Here is a 17,372-nt window from a genome sequence, read left to right on the forward strand (position 1 = left end):
CCCCCCCCCCCCCTCCCTGCTATACCAGGCCACATGCCCTCGGCACTGGGAGGGTGCTTTTCCAGGGTCACCCCTGGAAAAAGCACCTTGTCCCTCTTCCCCAGAGGCCCTGAGGCGTTGGTTGTGGGGGTGCGGGCAGGGGGGCTTATTCACATCAGGGTACCCCTTTAATAAAGGGGCACCCAGATGTGCCCCCTCCCCTTGTGAATCGCAAAAAGTCCAGACTTTTTGCAAAAAATCCTTTGAGATAAAAAAACAACAAAGGCTTTTGACATGTCCTTTATTGTTAAAAAAATTAATAAATGATGCACCGACGTAATCCAGGGTCAATCACGACGTCCAGCATTGTCAACAGTGAAGACGACTCGACGAAATAAAAAAAAATAAAAAAAATAGTAATAATAAAAAATAACCCGATACCCGTCGATCCATCCGCTCGTGACAAACTCCCCCCGCAGTATGGCATTCTGCGGTGGCAGCTAGCTAGCTCTGCACAACTGTTTACATTTGTCCGGCACCTGACAGGACTTAGCTGTGTGAGCCATGATTGGGCAAAGTCCTCATTACTTTGCCCAATCATGGCTCTCACAGTGCACTGTGCCGTGATTGGGTAAAGTCTAGCACCTGACCTGCGGTCAGGTGAATTGCTTTATCCAATCAGGGCTTCACAAGGCACTGTGCAGTGCGCAGTGCCCTGTGAGGTGCATGGCGGCCGAATAGCCCGCAAGACGCCCTGATAGTTCATGTGTTTGCTGAACACACGAACTGCCGATGTTCGAGATGAACTGTTCTTTGATTAGAACATCGAGACCATCCCTATCGAGTGCAAGTACCAATATTTTGCTTTCGGTACTTGCCGATACCGAGTACGGATAGCAGTGCTCCTGCTGGCATGTAGCCGGCTTCCTGGGCAATCAGGAAGCCAGGAGGCGGGTAATGTCCTGATTGCCCGGGAAGCTGGCTCCATGTTGTTTTATATGTATATTAAAACCAAAAAGACTATACATTCCATTTAAAAAATCTATTCCACGGCAAAGATGACTATTTTTATCACACGTGTCCTCTGTGTGTGCTTTTTTTTGCAGAATTGTAGCATTCTATCCATCTGTGACATTCAAACTTGTTGTAAATGTCCCGAGGTTATAGCTCTGATCACAGACGAGGGGAGTTTTTAACCTGAGCCAATTTGCCTAAAGTCAGAAGCCAAACGGAGTGAACTCTGCCCAGAATGTGTCAAGATGCCCAGCCATTCCTCTCCTTACAAACAGCAGCAGCAGGCATGGAGAATCCACAGGCACTAATGAGATACACTTGTAAGAATGATGTGCTCTCTGCTTCACAGAACAGAGAACCTTGCTTAAAAGGAAAGCTGTAGAGTATTTTCTGCGTGAATGTGTTTGAAATTTTTTGTTGTGACAGTTATGTGAAAGTAATGCCATTGTCATATCTTTGCATGTTTGTTGCTCTAGAGTTCTGTATTACAGAAGAGGCGTGTAGCTCCACATAAGGTTGTGCTGTTGCCAAACTCAAATATAAATTTAAAAGGGTACTGTTTGGATAAAAAACTTTGGAAGAAATGGAGAATTTTGGAGAGAAAGAAAAAACAAGCCACCAGTCCAACCCCACATCTCTGATTACACATCCCTGATCGGAATACAAAAACTGTTTCGTTACCTTGAAGTTGCTGTTGACAGAGTTGATGGCCACTGTCTCTTCATCTGTTTCTCCAGCAAGCCCTGTGGCATTGGTTGTGGGGGTGCGGGCAGGGAGGCTTATTCACATCCACATCAACGGCACTTAAACATAATAATATGTATGCTGTTGAAACCCAACACCTGCAGTTCTAGATCCCCTTTCCTATCTCATTGAGCACAGGTACTGTCATGATACCACCCCTTATAATAAGGAAGTGTATTCACGACTGCCTGTACTTACACCTCCTGGTTGAATAAAGCTGGGCATCCTTCAACCAGGCAGTGAAGTGGTGGATAATGAAAAATGAGGACACAATGGGGCTGATAAGAAAATCATGTTCATCCAACAGCTATGACAGAAAAAAAACATCATCATAAGAAGAGGAAGGCCACCACTGGCGGGTGCTAGAAGAGATTGGAAGCAGATAGGCCTAAAGCAGATGTCACCAGGTCAAATATTATACTTATCTGCTAGATGGCTTCTCCTAACATAGTGCAGGAAGTCCACATTCCTCTGCTTAATGTTGCTTCACGACAACCCTGGCCTCGTTCATCTTTCACTGTAGGCCAACATGCATGATTAGATAAAGCCAGAACAGAGAAACAAACTAAGTAGAAAGTCCTGCTGGCCATGTAGGTCAACATTAATAGGTCTCTAAAGGGTGAAGAGTTTGGAGGAGTCAGGAGAAGTGTACAATCTTGGACAACATAGCTGAACTGGAAAAATGATCCAATTCAACTCACTTTCCAGTTCAGCTATGTTGTCCTAGATTGTACACTTCTCCTGCCTTCTCCAAACTCTTCACCCTTTTGTGAATAGAGTGAATATACTCGTAAATATTTCCAAACATCCTGCAATAAATTGTATAAGACTATTACAAACATTACTAATGCCGTATCCCCCCTCCCAAAAAGCTAAAAAAAACAAAACAGATAAGCCTTGAGGAGCAGCACAGACACATTCGCAGTTTCAGTGTCTGAAGGCACTCATATATTTAGGTCATGGTATGTCTGTAAAAAATAAATCAAAGCAACTGGACTTGCTGTATTTTGGTTGAAGATGTTTCGCTGATCATTCAACTAGCTTTCTCAATTCAGAATTGTATTGAGAAAGCTGGTTGGATGACCAGCAAAACATCTTCAACAAAAATCCAGCAAATCCAGTTGCTTTGATTTTTTTTACAGATATAGCCTATTCAGTGTTGGAAACCTAAAAAAACAAAACACAATTAATTAAAACAAGAAGGCAACAAATACACAAAATAATGTATACATCAATATATAATTTAGGAATATAATTTTTTTTTATCGTGTAATTAATGTAAACAAATAACATTAAACAGTGTTAAACATTCCATTAAGCTTGTTAGGCATGTTGTCCAATAACACTATAGTGTTGTGAAAGCACACAGAAGAAATCATACATACATACATACCCATAGCTTGCCAACATCAGATTGTGGGTTTCACAAAGGAACCCCGTCTATTAGCAGGTGAGGGTAAATTGTTGGATGAAATAAACAAGAACAAATATTAGCGGCCATTTCAACTCCATCTATAGTAGCATCCTGAGAGAATGCTCACAGCAAACAAACCCAAACCTAACAAATGTTAAATATACAAATAACACTTGTTGCGAATTAAAAATTATACAAAAATACCTTAGCTATAAGAAAGGAACATGGAAGAGACATGCAATGGTTTAAAGGATAAGTTCGCCTTTTGCAAAAATTTAAGAAATGCATAATTAATAATATATATATATATATATATATAATCTGTATTTCTTTAATATTTGCATTCAAGCCTGGACAGCATTGCAATTGTGATCACTTGATCACAGCTGCAAAGCTCAGGCTTCTGCACATTCTCTCCCAGGCAGAGCTCATACTGAGGTATGGAGTTTCAGTTAGGAGAGATGAGGGAAGGACGGCTGGACTTCAAATTGCATTAAATCACCTCATACGTCATCCAGCCGTCCTCACTCTCGGTAGAGCTGCCCATACCTAGAGCGAGGACGGCTGGATGCTGTATGACGTGATTAAATGCAGTTTGAAGTCCAGCCGTTCTTCCCATCTCTCCTAACTGAAACTCTGTACCTCAGTATGAGCTCTGCCTGGGAGAGAATGTGTAGAAGCCTGAGCTTTGCTGCCCTGAGGGAGTGATCACAATTGCAATGCTTTCCAGGCTTGAATGCAAATATTAAAGAAATGCATATTTTTATGTATATATTATTAAATGATGCATTTCTTTAATTTTTGCAAAAGGTCAACTTATCCTTTAACAATTCTGAGCTAGTGATCTGCAAACATATTTAAAAAAAACATTATACCATAACAATAATAATAACAATTAAAAAAACATAAGATACATTTGAGCACAAATCACATCACATTAAAGCAAACCCATGAAAATCTATGACATACTACAATGTGACAATCCCCCTAAGTCACTTTAGAGTCTTGTTTCCAAAACATATACACAACTGTCTGCATTTGGCCAAACCAAACATAAACCAGTGTGAGCCTTATATAAACCTAGCGGTGGCCATGGTAAACAAATTTACTAGCCAAATCACCACGCCAAAGCCACAAGGGAATTACCCATTGCAGGCAGAATGATGCATGCACAATTTCAATAAAAAAGTTGTAAAGTATACGCTCCAAGCTCGCTCCTGGGAATACAATCTCATGTTTAGTTTACTAATTTGTATTGAGATTGTAGTCCATCACAGGAGTGAGCTCGGAGTGGTGACTACTTTTCAACACACACAGGGGCCATGGGGAACAAAAGTAGCCACCCTCCAGAAGGAAGGACAGTGTCAGCACCAATTTAGGCCTCATTCACACACAACGCAAGAAAAATTGTATATTGCATATATGCACTATATGCAATCCCAGAATGCATCACTCGTAATGGAATTTGTATTGTGCTGTGCGCATGTACGCACGTAAACAGACGTATGTGCGCGTAAATACGCAGAAATACGCTGCCCGGACGCATCTCTGTTCCATTCTGTTTTTGCGCATATATACGCTACTCAAATATACGGCTCCATACTCGGCTATGTGTATAGAACCATTCATTTGCATATGTTGCATATGGTACAATAAGCACATACGCGCGGCAGTGGGAATGAGGCCTTAGAGATGATTTGAGGATCTACAGCCGAGTGATACACAAATAAGATACATTTTTTTTATTAATAGATAGGCCCGGTTCACACCCGAACGTTTTGTAGCGCGTTCAACGCTCTACGAACGCTCTACAAAACGCTCAAACATGAAAATCCCATTGTATTCTATGGGTATGGTTCACACCTTGCCGTATTTCAGCCCGTCTGAAAGCGCTACAAAACTGCCTACGAACAAAGAAGTACAGGAGCTTCTTTGGGGCATTTTTGTCACGCCTATCCATTGGAATACAGTCAGGTAGCCCTCGGAAATGCGCGTTTGTTGTGCGTTTTTACCGTGAATCGCGCGACAAAACGTGCGGCACAAACGTGCATATTCGATACGCCTAGGTGTGAACCCAGCCTTCAGGTACTTGAAAGCATTTTTAAGATTGAACTCCTGAGTTTAGTATCATTTTAAGTAAATATAAATATATAAATACATACATACATACATACAAGAAGCATTTTATCTTTTTTTCTTATACACTTGTTTATATTTTTCTTTTAAATCTGCCGTAGTCCTTTCTAGTTTGCAGGAACAGAAGCTTTTTCTACATGTAGCACTATTATAACTAAAGTGTTACTATTGTTCACTCTCATTGGATAAATGACACCATACATTTGCTGTAACAATAGACTGTGTTTTGCATACTGCAACCATAATGACAACTTTCACAACGGCGGAGTCAAGTCATATAATACAATATACTATTTAGCTTTAGAATTTCAGGAGTTTGGTCTCAGGAAGCTTTTAAAACCCAGATGGACTCGGGATTATGTCGTTGAGTCTCCTGAGTTTTCAGCATTTGGTTTGTGTTATAATTTTTGAGCCTTTTCACCTTGGCTGTAATAACAGCACTTTACATTGTTTAGACCCATAATCAGGTGACAGCTTTATAGCCACTCACCTTACTGTTGTGAAAATAAATAAAGTAGACCGAGCTTTCATATACAAAACTACTAGAAAAAGTTCTGTTTGACAGTTCAAATGATTTGTAGTTTTTGTAGTTTGAGTCAGCCATTTTTACTCATTACAAATGCATGATCATAATGACCAAATAAATACATACATTCAGCAATGTTAATAATACACAAGAGATTCTCATTGATTAATTGATTTAGAAAAATTATTTAAAAAAATAAAATATAAAAAAAAATATTTAATCAAATACACAAAAAGACCAAAGGAAAACAAGCTATACAAGTTCAAGTTTTTTTTCCTTTGGTCTCTTTATTGTATTTGGTTAAATCTTTTTTCATATTTTAATTTTATATATAAGCGAGACTGTGTGTATTATTAGGATTAAGGTATATATCATCAAGAACAAGATTAACATTATTAGGATTGCTAAATGTATGTATTTATTGGGTCATCCAGAGTATATCTTTAGTGTCGGGGGAACGAACAGTCCTCTTTTTGTGGACTATGGGTGACACCTATTTTCACATTAGTGGATATAAGATTTAGGAACCACCACAGCCCTAAACATCAATTAACTACTACATATGCATGCTATGCTTACTGCTGTTTTTTTTTGGAGTATTAAATCTTCATCATGTACTGCTGCTTTAAAATTGTTTGCACTTTGTTTTCCTTTTCTAAAAGAAAAAAAATGCAGTTACTGCGGGGCCACAATATTTTAGACCCCAGAAGGGTTAATAAGGGTTATTTAAGAAGAATCTTTTCTAAAAATAAAGACTTTAGATCTTCTCCACTGACTTTCTGCAGCACCTACCAACCTGCCATGATCAGATCACAGAACAAGCTGCAACATTGTAACACTGTACAAAATAAGAGGTCATAGCATCCTGTAGGCTCACCACAGGGAACATCCTGTAAACTAACAGGTTCTATTCTTACCTTTCTGGTGGCTTGCGTGTTGGAACACTGCTGCACCCAAAGATATTCCACAATTCAGGTTGTGTGGAATATCTGCTTCATCTGTAGTTCCTCTCACTGACTTGTATATCACTACAGGACATACCCGCAGACATGACAAACCACATTAGGGGCAAACAAATACAATGCCTGGCCAAAAGGCCATCACCTGGATTTTGGGCAATGTTATGATCTGGGGTTGCTTAAGTTGGTCAGGTCTAGGTTCAACAACGTTATATCCCAAAAAAATGAGGTCAGCTGCCTCCCTGAATATACTGAATGACCAGGTTTTTCCATCTATGGATTTTTTCTTCCCTGGTGGCACATTGGGCATATTCCAAGATGACAATGCCAGGATTCATCGGGCTCAGATTGAGAAAGAGTGGTTCAGGGAGCATGAGACATCATTGTCACACATGGATTGGCCACCACAGAGTCCAGACCTTAACCCCATTGAGAATCTTTGGGATGTGCTGGAGAAGACTTTACGCAGTGGTCCGACTCTCCCATCATCACTACAAGATCTTGATGATGAATGAATACAACTCTGGACGGAAATAAATGTTGTGACATTGCATAATCTTTTCAAAACGATGTCACGGTGAATGTGTGCCGGAGAGGGCACACACAAGCAGATAGCAAACAACAGACAAACAAGTATGGCCACACACACCCCACTGGTTAATGCACAGCAATAACACAGGGAATCATGAGGGACTAAGTGTAAGCAGGGAACAGCAAGGAGGGAAAGTGCCAAGGAGATAATTCACAGGGGTACAAAATGAATCCAGAGGAACAAGGGACCATGAAATAACACCAGGAACTACCAGGGATAACACTAGGAACACAGGAGCATCCGGCAAGAGGAAACAGACTTGTTGCTCGAACCCGAAGCAACAAGTGAGCTGAACCTAAATAGGGAAGGAAGTTAGATGATTGGTAAATCCCAGTAGGCTGACAGCCAATAACCTAGGACAGAGGGGAAAATCAGACAAGGAAACTGGACAAAAGTGAAACTCCGAGTGTGAAAAGCTCACAGTGTGCAGGGAAATCAGAGAAATTTCAGTCCAGGAGACAAGCCGGTACAACTGTACAAGACTGAGGGGAAGGCCGGAGTTCAGCTTCAATTGTTTTCTGGGTTCTTTTCTTTTTTTTTTATATATTAATGTAATAATGGAAATCTGCCTACTTCCTACTAATTCAAGTTCTCTTCCCAGGCAAGATGAAAGGGCTCTTCATTGTATTTGATTTGATTAGATAAATCATTATTAAATTAAAGATCAAGGATTGTGCAGGAGGAGATAATTGAAGTTTCAGGGCCATGTGTGCAGAAACACAAGTATGAGACGCCCCGGTATTAATGCAATAAAGGTATAATAGCATCCTTCTAACGTCAGAATTAACCTTGCAGGCTTGCTGTTAGTTCACCATCGATTATTTTTTTCACTTGCTGCTGTTTAACAAGATTCCAAATATAGTCCCTGATTTCATTATTGCTCCATCGGGTCATTTAAATTTTTTTGAATTCGAACATGGTAAATTTTAAATAACATTTAATTGGATATATAACGAGGAACATTGGCTGTTTGTGTGTTCCCCAGGAAGTGTATTTCAAAGACGAGAATTTAGGATGCTGGGTAGAAATGAGGAAATCAGACGCATCAGGTTTACAATTTGATACTAACTTATCTGCATTCAATTTGCATTTTTTTCAAATTAATTTTGAATGACATTCCAATGGATGATCACAATGTACTACAATGGACTTGTACATTGTGGGTGCTTCATTAAAAAAAAAAATGCAGGTCCATTTAGGCCCCATTCACACTAAATGTGTTAACATCCGTTTTTCAATGGATGTCAACAGATACCAAAGGAATGTAACCTGAAAAATTAATGGATGAGAATGGGACCAGTTGCTTTGCGTTGCGGTGTGCTGCAAAAAAAGTAGAGCATGCTACACAATGTAACGCAATGCAATGGAAAAAAACAAAAAAACACATAATGGTTTATCCACTCAGGACATGTTAATTAAAAGAAAGGTTGGCAAAAAAGAAAAAAAATGCAACGTAATAAAAGTCAACGGAAATTGCAAGTAAATGGACCTCCGTTTTAGGTCCAATTTTGGTGTGAAGGGGCTCTAAAACCTGCATTTGCTATGTGTTGACAGCCAATTCATGCTGAATGGACGGCCTTTCCACAATGCAGGTTAACATATGACATCAATAATACAAAATCACCTGCACTCCATACAGCCTACATACCTTAATGGAAGGTTGGTGCTTGAAGTGACAACACGGATGGCGCCGTGTCAGATACAGTGTATAATAGAAGTCACCAGCACTCAATGATACAGTATGTGCAAGAAGTAAAACACTTTTTATTACATTGTCACATGCGTCATACAGCCAACGTTTCGGGGCCACACAGGGTCCCTTCTTCTGGGTGACGCCCAGAAGAAGGGACCCTGCGTGTACCCGACACGTTAGCGGTGACTTTAATTATGAACATATGACATCAAGCACATTAACCCCTTAGTGACATAGCTTCAGAAATTAATTTTCCTTCTGGGGACAGGAGCAATTTTTCCATTTTTGCTATGTGTTTGTTTAACCATAATTTCCATCTTCCTCATTCATTGCCCCATCACATATTATATACCGTGTTTTAAAGTACAAAATGGGGTTTAAGGTCATGTGACATAAGCATACAGAAATTCTACAAAAAAAAATCTAATTTTTTTACAGCTATGGCAATAATAATGTTTACATAATTAGTGTAGCTAACAGAAGAAAGTAATTCATAATAAATTCTTACATTTGTCCTGATTTATAGGGTATGTTATATATATGGAATTTCAGTTTATTTTGGGCGTTATAGGTCACAAAATGCAAGGAGTGAAATACAATTTTAGTGTGGAGCAATTTTAGAATGTGGCATGCTTGTCTCCTATCTTTAATGGCCTCCTCGGCACTATATTTTCATATAATTTTTTTATAAAACCTAAAAACCCGAAAAAGAGATGGAACAAAAAAAGAAAAAAAAATATCATACCACCAGGGAAGTTAAGGAACTGAACGATGGTGACAGGATAATCCCATCATTGGTCGGGAAGAGGTTAAGATGCCCAAGGCAAAGTACTGTGAAAATAGGGGACCAGACCTTAATGTGTATTTCCACTTTTGCAGTCAAATTTGAGAAAACCCCACTTTATGTTTGTTATGTGTTCCTATCCACACAGCAAAATGAAATATATTTTTTTGAAGTATTTCTTACTTTTTAGACGTTTTGTTGCAGCAGGCAACATGGCTGAATCCAAGTTTTTCTAAGCACCTTTACAGTAATCTGTCCTCATAAAAAGACTTACATTTGTGGGTTGCGTTTCTCTTATTTTTATCTTATAGTTACATAGTTACATAGTTTTTGAGGTTTAATAAAGACGCAGGTCCATCAAGTTTAACCTTTGCGTGTATGTGTGTGGCTGTGCATGTGTATGTGTTTGCTCTGACTGAGAAGAAGCTCCTATGTGGTGGCCTCTAGTTTTTGTTAGGGAGTTTACAGAAAAAAGTTTATTGCTGATGTTGCCATCTCTAATAAATATCTTGTACATCAAAATCATGTCCCCTCTTAATCTCCCCACTTCTAGCGTGAACACGTTTAAATGTAATAACCTTGTCTCATAGCTTTGGTCCTCCAGACCCTTAATTATTCTTTAACATGCCTTAAATCGTCATTAACATATATTGGAGAAGCCGTGATTTTAATCTTTAACCTTTTTTTTAGGACAGGCAGTGCAAAGAGGGAGAAGCAAGTAGAGATTTTAACCCCTAAGAAGCCAAGAAACCCTAACCCAAGTAAAATCCATTTAAAGTGTAACTTTGTGGCTATTGAGGAATATATTATTAATATGAAAGTTTTTGTGCCTGGAGATGAGCATTAAAGAGTAGTATTCAAGCAGAGATGAATAAACTAATTACATTTTTAGTTCACAGCGCATTCAAAGAGCTGACAGAAATGAGAACAATTAACAGTACGCAGCTACTATCCACAGGTTCACACATAATTGAAGTCAGAAAACATCTTCGAGACAAAGAAGGAAAAAAATGTGGTTTTAATTGTAATTCTGTTTTTAAAATACATATTCCTTACTTAGACTACAAAAAACAAAAGATAGTGAATATGTGTTGTTTTTATTCTTTCTCTACAACCACAAATGTTACCATTATAGAGAATTTAAAGTGCATGTACAATCAATTGATTTGGCTAAAGTAAGGAAGGGTTAAGTGCTCTTGCAGGCTCCAGCCTCACATAAAAGTCAATGGCTGTTTGCTGAATGCCAGCACTGTGCTAACCTGCCAATGTAAAACCTCAGATGGGTGCGTCTAAGAATTTATGTCCATGCATGGGCACAGGTCTGCGTAGTGCCAACATACTGTATGTCTGCCGACAACAGCATACAGCCATTGACTTATATTATTATTATTATACAGGATTTATATATAGCGCCAACAGTTTGCGCAGCGCTTTACAATGTAAGGAAGACATTACAATTACAATACAATTCAAGACAGGATGGTAAGGAGGGCACTGCCCCTGAGGGCTTACAATCTGAAAGAGGAGGGGGAAATGATACATGAGGAGGTAGCTGTGTGGGGATGAATTGTTTGAGACCGGGATGGTTCAGTGGTTAGGTTGAGGTGGGATAGGCTTCCCTGAAGAGAAGAGTCTTCAGGGAACGCCTAAAGACAGTCAGGGTGGGAGATAGACGGACAGGTTATATGTGAGGCTGTATGCTGCTGCTAGAGTCTAGGGTCAGGCAGGCATGTGCAAGAACCCTAAAGATAAAGTTTCATCTCCTTATATTTTGCCTTCCCTGGTTCATCCCTCATCAACATGCTAATTACATTTTTACATGAAACCTTTCTGTTCTATTACATACCTTTTTTTAAACCCAGTGGCGCGCACAAGCAGAAAAAAAAAGCTGTATATTTATGGCGCCCTGCTGGAAGGAACTTGCTGTCCATCCGTTTATTTATAACGGGCGGGCAAGTTAATATCACTTTAATGTCATGTTTTTGAACTCCTCGTAATCAATAGATGCTTCTTTTTACATTCTGAGATTCATAATAATTAAGAATGCTTGAGGGACCATGCTGAACAGGGAATGGCTTCAAAAGGTGAAAAAAAAGGCCAGAGATATGTAACACTTATACTCTCATCTCAGATATGAAACTTAGAAAAGAAAATTGGTTTCTTGACATTACTTGCTCTCTAATATGGATTGCAGAAATCATTATACAAGTGTAGCCCTGTTTGGGGGTGGTTAAATGAAATGGCCCTCTCCAAATAGGCGATACATATGGCATGAGGGCACACACTGCATATTACCTCATGGAAAGCCCATATATATCTTACTGTGGGGTTTCCTAACCTTTTAGCAGGGACAGGAAGCATATTCTATGAAAAGGAAGAATCTGTTTGTAACAGAACTCTATGGTAGTGGCTAACATTAATGTAAACAAAACCACAGAAGGTGTATAAAAGAACAGTTCCCTACACAAGTATTAAAAACATTTTAGCCTCCCCCCTTAAGCCTTTTTTCCTTCTCTTGACAGTTGAGCTGGAAAGGGAGCTTGCTTCCTTGGCTGCCCAGAGTTCTTTCTGTTCCTAATAACTTGCCCTCGCTGACTCTATAAAGCTATTCTAGCTTCTGTTTTCTATCCTGTCTCCCAATTCTCTTTTATTTTTATTTTAATCTTTATTTGGAGTGATACAGTCACAGAACCCAAGATCTACTCTTTACCTGTATGATAAAAAAAAAATTCAGTATGGATGACATAGTGGCATGTCAGTTATTGTGCCGCACAATTGAGAGCTGAACTCTGATATAAGCAATTATGGTCTAAATACAAGAATTATGTATTCTTCCTTGAATCTTAGCGTACTTTGTGTATTTCTTCAGGATCTGTGCAGTAATCCAGTGTGAAACTTTGCCTCTGTGCAGGAGGGCCCAGTAAAGAAAACTACAGGAGGGGGCAGAGACAAGACCAGTCACCCTGCACATGGAGAGAGAGTCGGAGTGACTGGTCTTGTCTGCGCCCCCTCCTGCAGTTTAGTGCAGGCAGCCACTGTTTAAAGATATTAACTGGGTTTGCAAAGGCATTTGCTGTGTACAAAGTGGATTTATATCCTTTGTGGCTATGGAGAAATATATTTACAGGTGAAACTCGAATAATTAGAATATCGTGCAAAGTTCGTTTTTTTTTTCACTAATGCAACTTAAAAGGTGAAACTAATATATGAGATAGACTCATTACATGCAAAGCAAGATAGTTCAAGCCGTGATTTGTCATAATTGTGATGATTATGGCTTACAGCTCATGAAAACCCCAAGTACCCCAAATCCACAACCTCAAAAGCAAATGTTTAAAAAATATCGAAGTACTGTAAGATGCAGAACATAAACGTGCAATATTTATATTCACTCATTACTGTTATGGGATTTTTTTTTGATCACTAACAGCCTGTTTCTTTGGTCGTTCCTAAACGGCTGGACGGGAGCCTTATAGGAGCGGTTGGGCGTCTCAAAATGTCCTTCCCCGCCCCCACTCGTACCCCTGATGTCTCCATAAAGAGAACCTGTTATGTGAATTGGCTATCACATAGGGGATTTCTTAGTCCCCTATGTGATAGCAATAAAGTTAAGTGTAAAAAAAAGTGTAAAAAAAATTAAAAGAAGCATCAAAAAAATATTTACAAATAAAAAAAAATAAAATAACACAAATTTTTTTTAAAGTCCCCTGCCCCCCCACATACACACACAAACATGCATTGTGTGCGCCTACGTGCAAAAATGACGATCCTGCCTATTATGCCGCACATGTTACCTGTCGCCACGAATGTCAGAGTTAGAGCAATAATTTTAGGGCCATTATTCACTGATAACACTACACTGATGAGCGGTAGACATGTGCGATTCGTTTAGTTTCGAATCGAAATTCGGACGAAATTTTGGAAATTCGGAGATTCGGATGTATCCGAATTACAGGTATAACAAATGCAAACGAATCTGAATTTCCGATTCGTTTTTTTTGGACGAAATTTCGTTGCAGCAAAGTGACATTTGAGAACAAAAAAACTTTTTTTCCTTCTTAAATGTCACTTTGCTGCAACGAACTAATGAAACAAAATGAATTAGAAACGAAATTTCATCCGAATTCCGAAACGAATTTTCGGAAATCCAAATCAAAACGAAACTAAACAAATTTTTGGCTGGTGCACATGTCTAAGCTTTTAAAGCGTCGCCTATGGCCAATTTTTGGTGTGGTCGCTTTCTGTGATTTGGCGGGCGTGCGCAATTTTAAGGCTTGACATGTTTGGTGTCTATTTACCCGATATACAGTATGCTTTTTTTTTTTTTTGGTTTTGGAAATATTAAAGATCCCTGTCAGGTTTTTTTTCTCTGTGTCTCATATAGGGAAACTAGATCCATGAACCCATCACACTCCTGACCGCTTGTTTCCATGAAGAAAAGAACGGGTGCTGCGGTGAATCGACGGACGGCAACCGGCATACACAGTAGAAAACAGGGACACCGGCACTCCAATATAAGCGTAAAGCAAAAGTCTTATTTATTGAAGAAAAACGACATGTCACAAAAGATGCTAGGGCCATTTCGGGGACACGCAGGATCCCCTTCCTCAAGCTATCACATGTCATAGCTTGAGGAAGGGGATCCTGCGTGACCCCGAAACGGTCGTCGCATCTTTTGTGACATGTCGTTTTTCTTCATATAGACACAGCAGGAAGTAAGAGTAGATCTCCCCAAAGTGAGGAGATATCTCCTCTTAGATAGTTGTCATCAGAAGAGGTTTAGCTTTTGGACGATTTTCCCTCATCTACTAAAACTCAACTCAAAAATATTGGATTTCCCATCACTTTCTATATTTGAGACAATGGTCACCAGGACCAATACAGGAGGTGAATCTCCCCAGCAGGGACATAGCCAGCAAAGAAAACCCCAGACTAAAGGTGCCCATACACCTTACAACAATACTTTTGTCTTCTGATGGTTGTAAGCTAATTAAAAGCTCGTACAAACTGCCCATCTTGGACAGGCAGATCGTACTTGCGATCACCGTTTGCGGGCTTGCAATGACCGCAATGAGGGGCGGGCTTCCGATGACTGCCAACGGGCACTGTGCGCGTGCGCACACCAGCCCGTTCGGGAGTTGTCGAACAAGCAGGCCACTAACCCACCCAGAATCGTATGAACCTGCTTGTTCGACGGAAGACGTGGAACCGTACAGTAGAAACGGTTGCACGCCTTCCATACACTTTGCGATTTTAAAGGCCACCTTTACCCTTCCACATTCTATCTGAAATGCTTACAGGTTTTGGCAGACAAAGGACAGAGATGTTTAATTAGCATTCAGAGAACCTTGTTCATAGCTTAATTCCAGTTCTCACTTTAAACACATTTTGAAGTTAGTTTGTGATGTTCTGGTATCTGCCGAGATGTCAGTCTGACCTGTTTCATACCCACTACAGATAACCGTTCTTGAACTCTGCCTCGCCTGACTGAATTAACCTGTGCACCATCGATTCTCCAAAACATAACAAGTGTTTATCTCAGTTAATTAATTGGGCTCAGGTTAATTCAGTCAGAAGTCAGTAGGAGGCAAATATCTCCCAGATGAAATGAGAGATGATGAACTCTTTCCTGTACATTCATCCTGTTATTGACATTTATTTTCTCCAAGTGCAAAGGCTTTATTTTTTTTCCGGTGAAACATAAAGTTTGTTATAAAAAAAGCTTTTTTTAGCGATACTTCGGCTATAGTCAGCCATACACATCATAGCCAGCTGTCTGGATAAACATGCAGCCCATGAATTGATGTTTATGCCTTTGGAATACTTCTAGCACAAGAAAGAAACAAGGATTGGAAAAGGTTCTCTAACCTTTTCCAACCTATACACTAGCGATCATAGGAAATTGTATGTCTATAGGAACCATTACAAGACTCTGACATTTCCCCGCACTGCTAATTGGTCTGAGAACTGCAGAAGAGAGGAGGTCACTTGCTCCCCTATTACCAGGAACACTGCATTCTTTGTAAAAGCTCCAATACAGTGGCAAAGGTGCAAGGTGAAGGTCAGTACAAGTGAGTCACAGAGCTGTTTAAATAACCCTTTAAAGAAGAACTCTGGACAGGTAAAAAATTAACCCTTGCAGTGTGGCTACCCCTCACACTGCTACTGTATTTGTTTCGGTCTAGGTTCTGAAATAAAAAAGATTTACTCACCTAATATTTGGTCCCCCCTGGCTACTAGACCGGTCCCCAGAGACTCTTTTCCCCCGGTCTTTGGCGGTCAATGGATCCATGACGTCATCGTGTCCATTGACTTGCATTGGAAGTGAGGATGCTGAGGGACATACCACAGCCGCTCTGGAGGGAGAGAGAGGTGAGTGGTCACCACCATGGGGCAGAGGAGCAGGTGAGTGAATCTTCCTTATTTTAGACCATAGTGTCAGGAACGGATGCAGACACTGTAGTCAGAGTGTACAGTGGCGAGTTGCTTCATCTCTAGCAGCCACCTTTCCCTTAAAGGAGAACAATGAGGTGAGTGCTTTTCACTAACCTCATAGTTCTAGCCGACCTGTGACAATGAGACTGTCACAGGTCGGCTCAGTAGATCAGGAGGTGAGCGAACACATACCGGGTTCGCTCGCCTCTCGATCCTGTCACGGCTCTCTGCCGTGACAGGGGGAGGGGCTGGATTCCCCTCTCCCTGCTCCGATCTGCCAGCGCTGACCGGACGGGGGAGGGGGCGGTTACAGCTGGCTCTGCCTCTAGATAGGCAGAGCCAGCTGTAACTCACGCAGCTGGGCGGATCCAGTCATCTACGTCGGGATCAGCTCCGGCGTCTCAGTATACCGCGAGCTGTAGCTCGCGGTATACTGAACTTAGGGTAACGGGAGGACGCTAGTTTGTGTCCTCCCGTTACCCTAAGGAGAACTATGGGGAAAAACACTGACCCCATAGTTCTCCTTTAAGGCTAGTGATTCTAACGGTACTTGGATGCCCCCAGGACTTAAACCAACACAGGATCTGAATTCAAAATATAAAACAGGAACTGGATATAAGACAAGCACAAGACAGGGGCGTCCCGAGGCTGGGTGACACCCGGAGAGGTAACCGAGTGTCACCCCGCTGAGACGTCACTGCGCATGCGCGTGACGAAGACACAAGATACAAGGCAGTACAGGATTCAAAAAACATGACCGGTACAGGATTCAAGACATACTAGGATGCAAGATACAAGATCAATATCATGATATACAAGGCAAGATAACGTCTTGTGCACACAGGACTAGACTGAACTATCACAAGCCCAGAGCCCTGAGCTTGTGATGCTTAAATAAAGTGCCACTAACCAACCCCCAGGCTGAGAGGGTAGTCAGGCTGATTACCATGAGGGTATGTGACCACAAACAAGCACCAGAGGGATCTGAGAGGTTGTGACGCGTATAGGAGTATTAGGCATGCTCCTAACACAAAGACCAAAATGAGCATTTAACTCTTAAAGTGTAGGGGTAGTCCGTCTGCTAGGGTTAATTCTT

The sequence above is a fragment of the Nanorana parkeri genome, unplaced genomic scaffold, assembly GCF_000935625.1.
Source record: "Nanorana parkeri isolate BGI_ZX_2015 unplaced genomic scaffold, ASM93562v1 scaffold350, whole genome shotgun sequence".
In the NCBI taxonomy this organism is placed as follows: Eukaryota; Metazoa; Chordata; class Amphibia; order Anura; family Dicroglossidae; genus Nanorana; species Nanorana parkeri.